Here is an 8,295-nt window from a genome sequence, read left to right on the forward strand (position 1 = left end):
AAAAAAGGGAAAAAAAGAAAAAAAGAAAACAGCAACCAGGCCAGGGAGGTGCAGTGCGAGCTCCCTAGAGGGGGCGGCGCCTGGTTCAAGCACAGCTCGGCCTTCAGCAGAGTCTGGCAAGGCCACCCTGCGGGACACATGCTCCCCCTGGGCTGCTGTGTGTCAGGGACATGCGGTGTCAGGATACGGACTTCCTGGGACTGGATCCCTCGTTTGGCTTTTTAAGTTTTGTATTCTAACAGTAATAGATACACAACAAATTGCAAAAAACACAGCACAGAGCTGTCCTTTGGCCCAGGTCCCCCAGGAGCTGCACGTTCAGTAGCTGCAAAACAAAGGCAAAGCCAGGAGACTGACATGGAAACGCCAGGCCCTCGCTCAGACACCCCCACTCCTACATGCTCTCACCTGTGTGCTCCACATAGATGGACACTTGCGTCACATGCACGTTCGTGTAACCAACGTCTCCCATCACGACACAGAACTGCCCTCCTCAGAGGCCTCCCTCCTCCCTGCAGGCCTCCCCTAACTGCTGACAACCACTAACCTGTTCTCCATCCCCAGAATTTTGTTATTTTGACAATTTTGTACAAGTGGAGTCACACGATACTAAGCCTGGCTCTTCTCACTTGGCGTCATTTCCTTGTTGCTGCAGGAAGAAAGTTTCCTTCTACTGCTATGCAGAACACCATGATAAGGGTATACCAGTATCAGCTCTCTGCCACTGAATGGCACCTGGGTCACTTCCAGGTTTCAGTTATTACAGGTAAACGAGCATCGGCGCCCAGGCAGTGTCGGCGTGCAGGCATTTCGTGTGAGCCTAACTCTTTGTTTCCCTGGGATAAGCACCCAGGAGGGTGGACATGGGGTCATGTGGTGGGCACACGTTTCGGTTTTTTTTTTTTTGAGATGGAGTCTCGCTCTGTCGCCCAGGCTGGAGTGCAGTGGCACGATCTTGGCTCACTGCAACCTCCGCCTCCCAGGTTCACGCCATTCTCCTGCCTCAGCCTCCCGAGTAGCTGGGACTACAGGCTCCCGCCACCTCACCCGGCTAGTTTTTTGTATTTTTTAGTAGAGACAGGGTTTCACCGTGTTAGCCAGGATGGTCTCGATCTCCTGACCTCGTGATCCACCCGTCTGGGCCTCCCAAAGTGCTGGGATTACAGGCTTGAGCCACCGCGCCCGGCCATTAATTTTTATATTTTTTTAGAGACAGAATCTCACTATGTTGCTCAGGCTGGTCTCAAACTCCCGGGCTCAAGTAATCCTTCCAACTCAGCCCTGCAAAGTGCTGGGATCACATGTATGGCCCAGATCACAGCCAGTCACTGCTCTTTACTCTAGCTCTCCTATGAGGTGTGTGTTCCTATCAACATCCCGGCAAGATACTTTATACTTTGGTAGATAGGAACAAGCTTGTTCTAAAAATTACAGGAAAAGGCAAAGGAATCGCTGAAACAATTCTGGTAAAGAACAAAGTGGGAGGAATCAAGTCTCACGTAAGCGAGACACCAGGTGTGTGTGGAAGGGCAGACTCAGAGCCAGCACAGACCCCCCACGCCCACCTGAGCTCTGGCAAAGGTGCAAGCACAATTTGGTGGAGAGAAGACAGCGTTTCAGACCAGTGGGGCTGGAGCACTTTTCCACAGGCATAAAATGAACCTGACCAAACCTCCCACTTCATGTAGATGTTAACTTAAGATCATGGATTATATCTAAAACTTCTATAAGAAACCTACGAGCGGCCAGGCATGGGGGCTCACACCTGTATTACCAACACTTTGAAGAGCTGAGGTGAAAAGATCATTGGAACCAGGAGTTCAAGCGCAGGCTGGGCAACAAGGTGGGACCCCAGCTGCACACCAATTTTTTTTTTAATTAGCTGGACATGTTGGTGCACACACCTGTGGTCCCAGCTACTCAGAAGGCTGAGGTGGGAGGATGGCTTGAGTCCCGGAGGCGGAGGTGCAGTGAGCTGAGATCAACCACTGCACTCCAGCCTGGGTGACAGAGCAAGACTCTCTGTCTCACAGAAAAGAAAAAAGAAACCTACAGGAGAAAATCTTTAGGATCTAGGAATAGGCAAACAGTTCCTTTTTATTGTTTGTTTGTTTGAGACAGAGTTTCACTCTTTTTGCCCAGACTAGAGTGCAATGGTGCCATCTCAGCTCACTGCAACCTCTGCCTCCCGGGTTCAAGCAGTTCTCCTGCCTCAGCCTCCCAAGTAGCTGGGATTACAGGCGCCTGCCACCATGCCCGGCTAATTTTGTATTTTTAGAAGAGATGGGGTTTCACCATATTGGTCAGGCTGGTCTTGAACTCTTGACCTCAGGTGATCCACCCACGTAGGCCTCCCAAAGTGCTAGGATTACAGGCGTGAGCCATCACACCTGGCAGGAAAACAGTTCTTAGATTTCACAGTAAAAACAAGATCTATAAAAGCAAAAATTGATAAACTGAACTTTAACAAAATGAACAGCTTTTGCTGTTCCCCATTAGAGGGTGAAAAGACAACGGACAGCTGGAGAGAGAGTAAGTAAACCACATGTCCAAAAAAGGGCTGTGTTCAGAGCCCTGGAAAACACTCAGAGCTCAGTCAAGACACCCGCTGAGAAGATGCACCCTCGGGCCTCAAGATCTGTGCCCCCTAGCCCTGAGCTCCACCCCTTAGCTCCTGCCTGGGTTTCCCACAGTATCCTCAGTGCTCGGGGCTGCCTGCCGGTCCACCATCCCTGGGACCTAAGACATTGTCCAAAAACACAAGCAACCAAGCTCTGAGGATAAAGGACCGGCTGCCACAGCCTCACTTCCCAGAGGGCCCCAGACAGGTCCCCTGAGAGGCCCCCAACTTGTGCAGGACCTGACAGTTTTGGGGATGTTTCTGGGTCAGAGGCTCCTTCCATTCCCTGTTGGAGGCGCATGTGGAGGACAGCAGGGCAGGCAGAGGCGGCACCACGGGGTGCAAGCCGCAGACAGAAGCTAGACCTGACCCCGCTCTCCCGCTCAGAGGCTGAGACCCCTGAACCAGCCCCCACTTCCTCTGAGAGGACAGAGGGCAGGACAGCAACATCACCTCTGGGCCACGAGCAAGCGCCCAAGAGCTGACTCAAGTGGGAGTAAGTCACACTGCCGGCCCCTCCCCACCTGGGGAGCCCAGAAGTCCAGGCCTCCTCCTGTCCATCCGTGCCCCAGGCTCACTGTCCATTCTGGCTTGAGCCTGGCAGAATTTCCCCCAGTGTTCTCTAAACGGCTCCTATCAAGATTTTACCAACAGGACTTCCACATAGAGCAGGTGACAGCGGATGCCCCGGCTATGTCGGGGTGGAGGGTACTGGTGCTTTGAGGGATGTCTCAACACACCAGGACAGCACGAAACGCCCAACCCAGAGCAGCTGCTCCTACCTGAGTGCACCCTTCCAACCCGACGTCTAAAATAGGGAAAGAAGCCGCATCCCCATCCCGCTCCCGGCAGAGCCCACGCTTCTGAGCTGAAGAACACACCCGAACCCCCAGTGCGGTTCTCTGCGCTCCAGCCTGGTCACACCAGCGCCACCCAGGGCTCAGCAGTGCTTACAATTCCCACAGGAGTACAGGGGCAGTCGGCGAGTGTGACTTGTGAGTCAGACGGCCGGCTCCTGCTGGGCCTCAGCTTCTCCCTCTGCCAGCGCCCATCTACCCACCTGGCAGGCAGTCCAAGGCTCTGTGCTTGATACATGCACTGCCACATTAAGGACAGAGGTAGGGATATCCCCGGGTCACACTGGGACCAGGACCAGGACCCCGGCTTCCCAGGACCTCATTCACTGCCCGGACACTGGGAGCCTGGACCTGAAAGAGCCCACGGTAACCACTGCCAGGTGCACGTGCTGATGACTTTATTTTTCACAGACTGAAAAAACAGAGGCTGGCAAGGTGGCTGAAGCCTCGAGTCCCAGCTACTCGGGAAGCTGAGGCAGGAGGCGGAGGCTGCAGTGAGCTATGATGGTGGCACCACACTCCAGCCTGGGTGACAGAACGAGACCCTGTCTCTGCAGAACAAAAAGTCAAAGCATAAAATGTTTATAGCAGCATTTTCCGTGTGTGGCTGCATGTTAGGGCTCGGCTTCTGCCACCAGGGGATGACTATGTTGAAGGGAGGCCTGTGTGAACTACTAGGCGTCTGCGGCTCCCACATGTGGTCAGTGCTGACGCTCCCCATCACTGCTTTCTAGCACAGGAGCCGGGAACTGGACGTCCATAGCCAGTGGAGCCTCCAGTGCTCTCTGACTTACACCCTTCCCAGGGGGGTCTGGGGTCCACAGGACACCGCCACGGACCGGCTGACATAACCAACAAGGCTGGGGCTTTTCTCTTCCCCAGCGAGATTTTCCCACGACCGGATCAGCACCCGCCCCATCCCGCGCACTTCCCTGAACAGAAGCAACAAAGCCTGGCCTGGGGCCTCGGTGGGGCTGAGTGCACAGCTGTGGCTCTGCATAAAGGGACTTGTTCAGAGCTGGCACAACTCAACAAGAGGCCTTCAGTCAGCGGATTCCCAGGCCTCAGCAAATCCGGGGGCGGAAGCAGCTCTTCTTATGATAGCACAGAGAGGTTATGTGGAAAAGGTCATTTGATATATGCTTGCCTTTGGGCTCAAGTCACTCAAAAAGGTGGTCTCTGTCTTCAGTGCGAAAGGCAACCCCAGCAGAGCGAACGACATTGCCCTCGGTGGCCCTGTGGGCTCCGTGAGGCAGGAGCGGGCGGGGGCCTCTCCTCTGAGCCTCCTCATGGTCCCCTGGGAGGGCACCTGGTCAACACGGAGAAGGCCGCAGACTCACAGGACGAAGACCTCGGTGTTCACGCTGCGCCCGCACAGCACAGCCATCCGCCTCACCCAAACTGTAGAGAGTCTTAAGACTCTGTGGCCAGAACCCAAGGTGTCCTGCAGATTTCTTCAAAACCTAAACCACCCACTCATCCTTGAGCAGCCTCCAGAAGCAATGGTCAGAGCCACATCAAAGGCCACACAGCACCAAAGAGGCCACATAAAAAAGCTTCACAGAGAAGCAGTGCAGCGAGCCTGGAGGCTCCAGAGGCCTCTAAAATGTATGGTGATCTCCACTTGAGGTGCAGGGCCAGCTGCCCCAGCAGAGGTGGTGGGGTCTCTGGACCTCCCAGGGACCCATCTCTGAGGTGTCTCTCCTTAGTGACACTTCAGACATCGCAGAATCTGAACTGTTCACCCCACATCTCTGAAGACATTCTGTTCTCTGAAAACTCGACTCCCATGACCACTTGCTGTGTGTGCAGAAGGCGGCCGTTCAGGTCTCGGTTGCTCACGCATTAGTTCCTGAACAAGCGTGTTGAGAGACGACTGCAGATACGGGGGACAAGCAGCAGGAGAGGGTGAAGCATTCTCCGCAAATGCTGTAGCAACGCCGCTGAGTCCTGCACACTGTCGGGAATCTCACTTTCATCCTCTACCCTCGGAGCTTTCAGAGCCTACAGAGCACTTCTGTGGGCATCAGTCCATCTGACTTCACAGCAGCCCAGAGGCAGATGGGAATGCAGGGCACCTAGGAGAGACGGGCGCCAGCCCAGGGCACGCGGGGCACCCAGAAGAGACAGGTGCCAGCGTACAGAACGCGGAGCACCCAGAAGAGATGCACGCCAGCCCAGGGCCAAAGCCCTCAGCAGAGTCCACAGCCAGCGACAGGTGCAGTGACACTGTAAACCGCAAGGCACACAGCACTGCTGCACTGATCCGGCCAAATGCACTGCTCGACCTGACCATGAGGACATGTCACAGCTCCAGAGACTGACATTCCTGAATGTCACTGGCCTGTACAGAGTGTCACAGTCACCAAAGACAAACACCAAGAAACAGTGGAGTCTGCCTGTAATCCCAGCTACTCGGGAGGCTGAGGCAGGAGGATCATTTGAGTCAAGGAGTTCAAGACCAACCTGGGCAACACAGCCAGACGCTGTCTCAAAAAACAAGACCAAGAAATGACACAGGACAGGAAGAGACCAAGGAGACCGAACATCCACGTCGGGGAGCGGAAGCACCTGTGGATGGGTGTGGGGGGCAGTCACAGACGCCATGGCCTGGGGGTCGGAAGTACCCGTGGATGGGTCTGGGGGGCAGTCACGTACACCGTGGCCTGGTCCAAACCTGCACACCACATACGTCATGGTCAGCCTTCGGGGAGCTCGCAGGAAGGCATCAAAGAACACTCCAACTACCGTGGCAACGCTTCTGTAAGTCTAAAGTGATTTCGCAATGAGAGGTGAAGCAAGTGCCCCCGTTAGCTGAGTGGTCAAAACTGGGCTGTGCAGGCGCTAAGACACACGACTCCAAGCAGCAACAAAGAAAACAGCAAGTCAACAGTTCTCTTGGAGCCAGATCACTTGGGGAAAAAAAGTCTCCCTCATCTACAATACCTAAAATGTAACTAGAATTCTGATTAAAAATAAATCTTACAAAGCAGAGACTTCAGCCGGGCGCGGTGGCTCAAGCCTGTAATCCCAGCACTTTGGGAGGCCAAGACGGGCAGATCACGAGGTCAGGAGATCGAGACCATCCTGGCTAGCAAGGTGAAACCCCATCTCTACTAAAAAATACAAAAAACTAGCCGGGCGAGGTGGCAGGCGCCTGTAGTCCCAGCTACTCGGGAGGCTGAGGCAGGAGAATGGCATAAACCCGAGGCGGAGCTTGCAGTGAGCTGAGATCCGGCCACTGCACCCCCAGCCTGGGCGACAGAGCGAGACTCCGTCTCAAAAAAAAAAAAAAAGCAGAGACTTCAAAAAGATGCTTGTACTTATGTAAACGCAGCCCAATTCACAACAGCCCATGTGTCCACCAACAGGCGAATAAACAAGAGGCAGCTTCTACACACCAGGCAGCATTATTCAGCCTCAAGGAGGAAGGAAATCCTGACACGTGCCCAGCACCGACGGCCCCTGGAGATGTTATGTGCATGAAAGAAGGCGGAGAGCAAAGGACAGATACCGCAGGACTCCCGTTCTATGAGGTCCCTACGACAGTCACTCAGAGACAGACAGCGGGACACAGGCTGCAAGGGGCTGAGGATGGAGAATGAGGAGGGATCAATGGGGCCAGGTTTTTGGTTTGAAGAGAAAGTTCTGGACACACACGGTGGTGGCGGTTGCTCAACAGGCGAATGTACTTAATGCTCATGAACTTCAGAATGATTAAAATGGTAAATTTATGTGAATGTATTTTTTTAATTTTTTTTAGAGACAGGGTCTCACTGTGTTATCCAGGCTGCAATGCAGAGGCTGTTCACAGGCAAGACAATCGCACAGCACACCACCGAGCTCGGGCTCCAGCACCTTCTGCCTCCGGCTCCCAAACAGCCGGGAACACAAGCGTGCACCACCGAGCTCGGGCTCCAGCACACATTCTGCCTCTGCCTCCCAAACAGCCGGGAACACAGGCACGCACCACCAAGCTTGGCTATCTGAATATTTTACCACAACAATATCCACATTAAAAAAATAATAATAATCTTGCAAAAGTAGCTCAGGAGAAAAATAATTCCAGGTCACCTTTACTGGGTCAGCTCCATTAAAAAAAAAAAATTGTCAAAGCCAGACCAGAAGTCATCTTCAAGGGGTCACAACATGTGGGGTGCCTCCCTCGACGCAGTGCAGCGCGCCGATGCTCTGCTCAGCCCTCTAACCAGTCTCACCTTCTCCGGGGACACAGGGAGAGGTGTGGCGGCACAATCAGACAGACTCATTACCACAGGGAGGCGTGGCGGCACAATCAGACAGACTCATTACAGACCTAAAAACATGAGCGGCACAGCTCCTCCAGAACCTGTCTAGCAGTCTTTCTGGGTTTTGCTGGAAAGCCCCTAAAACACAGTAATAATGCAAAAAAAGGCTGGGTGCCGAGGCTCATGCCTGTGATCTCAGCACTTTGGGAAGCTGCGGCAGGCCGACCGCCTCAGGTCAAGAGTTGAAGACCAGCCTGGCCAACATGGTGAAACCTCATCTCCACTAAAAATACAAAAATTAGTGTTTGGGTATGGTGGCACGTGCCTGTAATCCCAGCTACTTGGGAGACTGAGGCAGGAGAATCGCTTGAACCTGGGAGGCGGAGGTTGCGGTGAGCCGAGATCGTGCCATGTACTTTACCCTGGGCAACAAGAGTGAGACTCCATCTCAAAAAAATAAAAAGATTACATCTGACATACCACTTCTATTCCTACTTACGATTTTACTATTGCCTTGATGTTTTTTAAATTAAAAGTTGTGCTTCTTTCTTTTCTTTTCTTTTTTTTTTTT

The 8,295-nt window shown here is 53.4% G+C and overlaps 1 protein-coding gene across 3 annotated transcripts in view; it reads right to left on the bottom strand.

The window, feature by feature from the left end:
- SPG7 (SPG7 matrix AAA peptidase subunit, paraplegin) overlaps window positions 1-8,295 on the bottom strand; it is a 55,981-nt gene that overhangs the window by 18,479 nt on the left and 29,207 nt on the right. The gene's annotated exons all lie outside the window — the stretch shown is intronic.

Source organism: Rhinopithecus bieti, unplaced genomic scaffold, assembly GCF_001698545.2.
Source record: "Rhinopithecus bieti isolate Rb0 unplaced genomic scaffold, ASM169854v2 scaffold_1037, whole genome shotgun sequence".
NCBI lineage: Eukaryota > Metazoa > Chordata > Mammalia > Primates > Cercopithecidae > Rhinopithecus > Rhinopithecus bieti.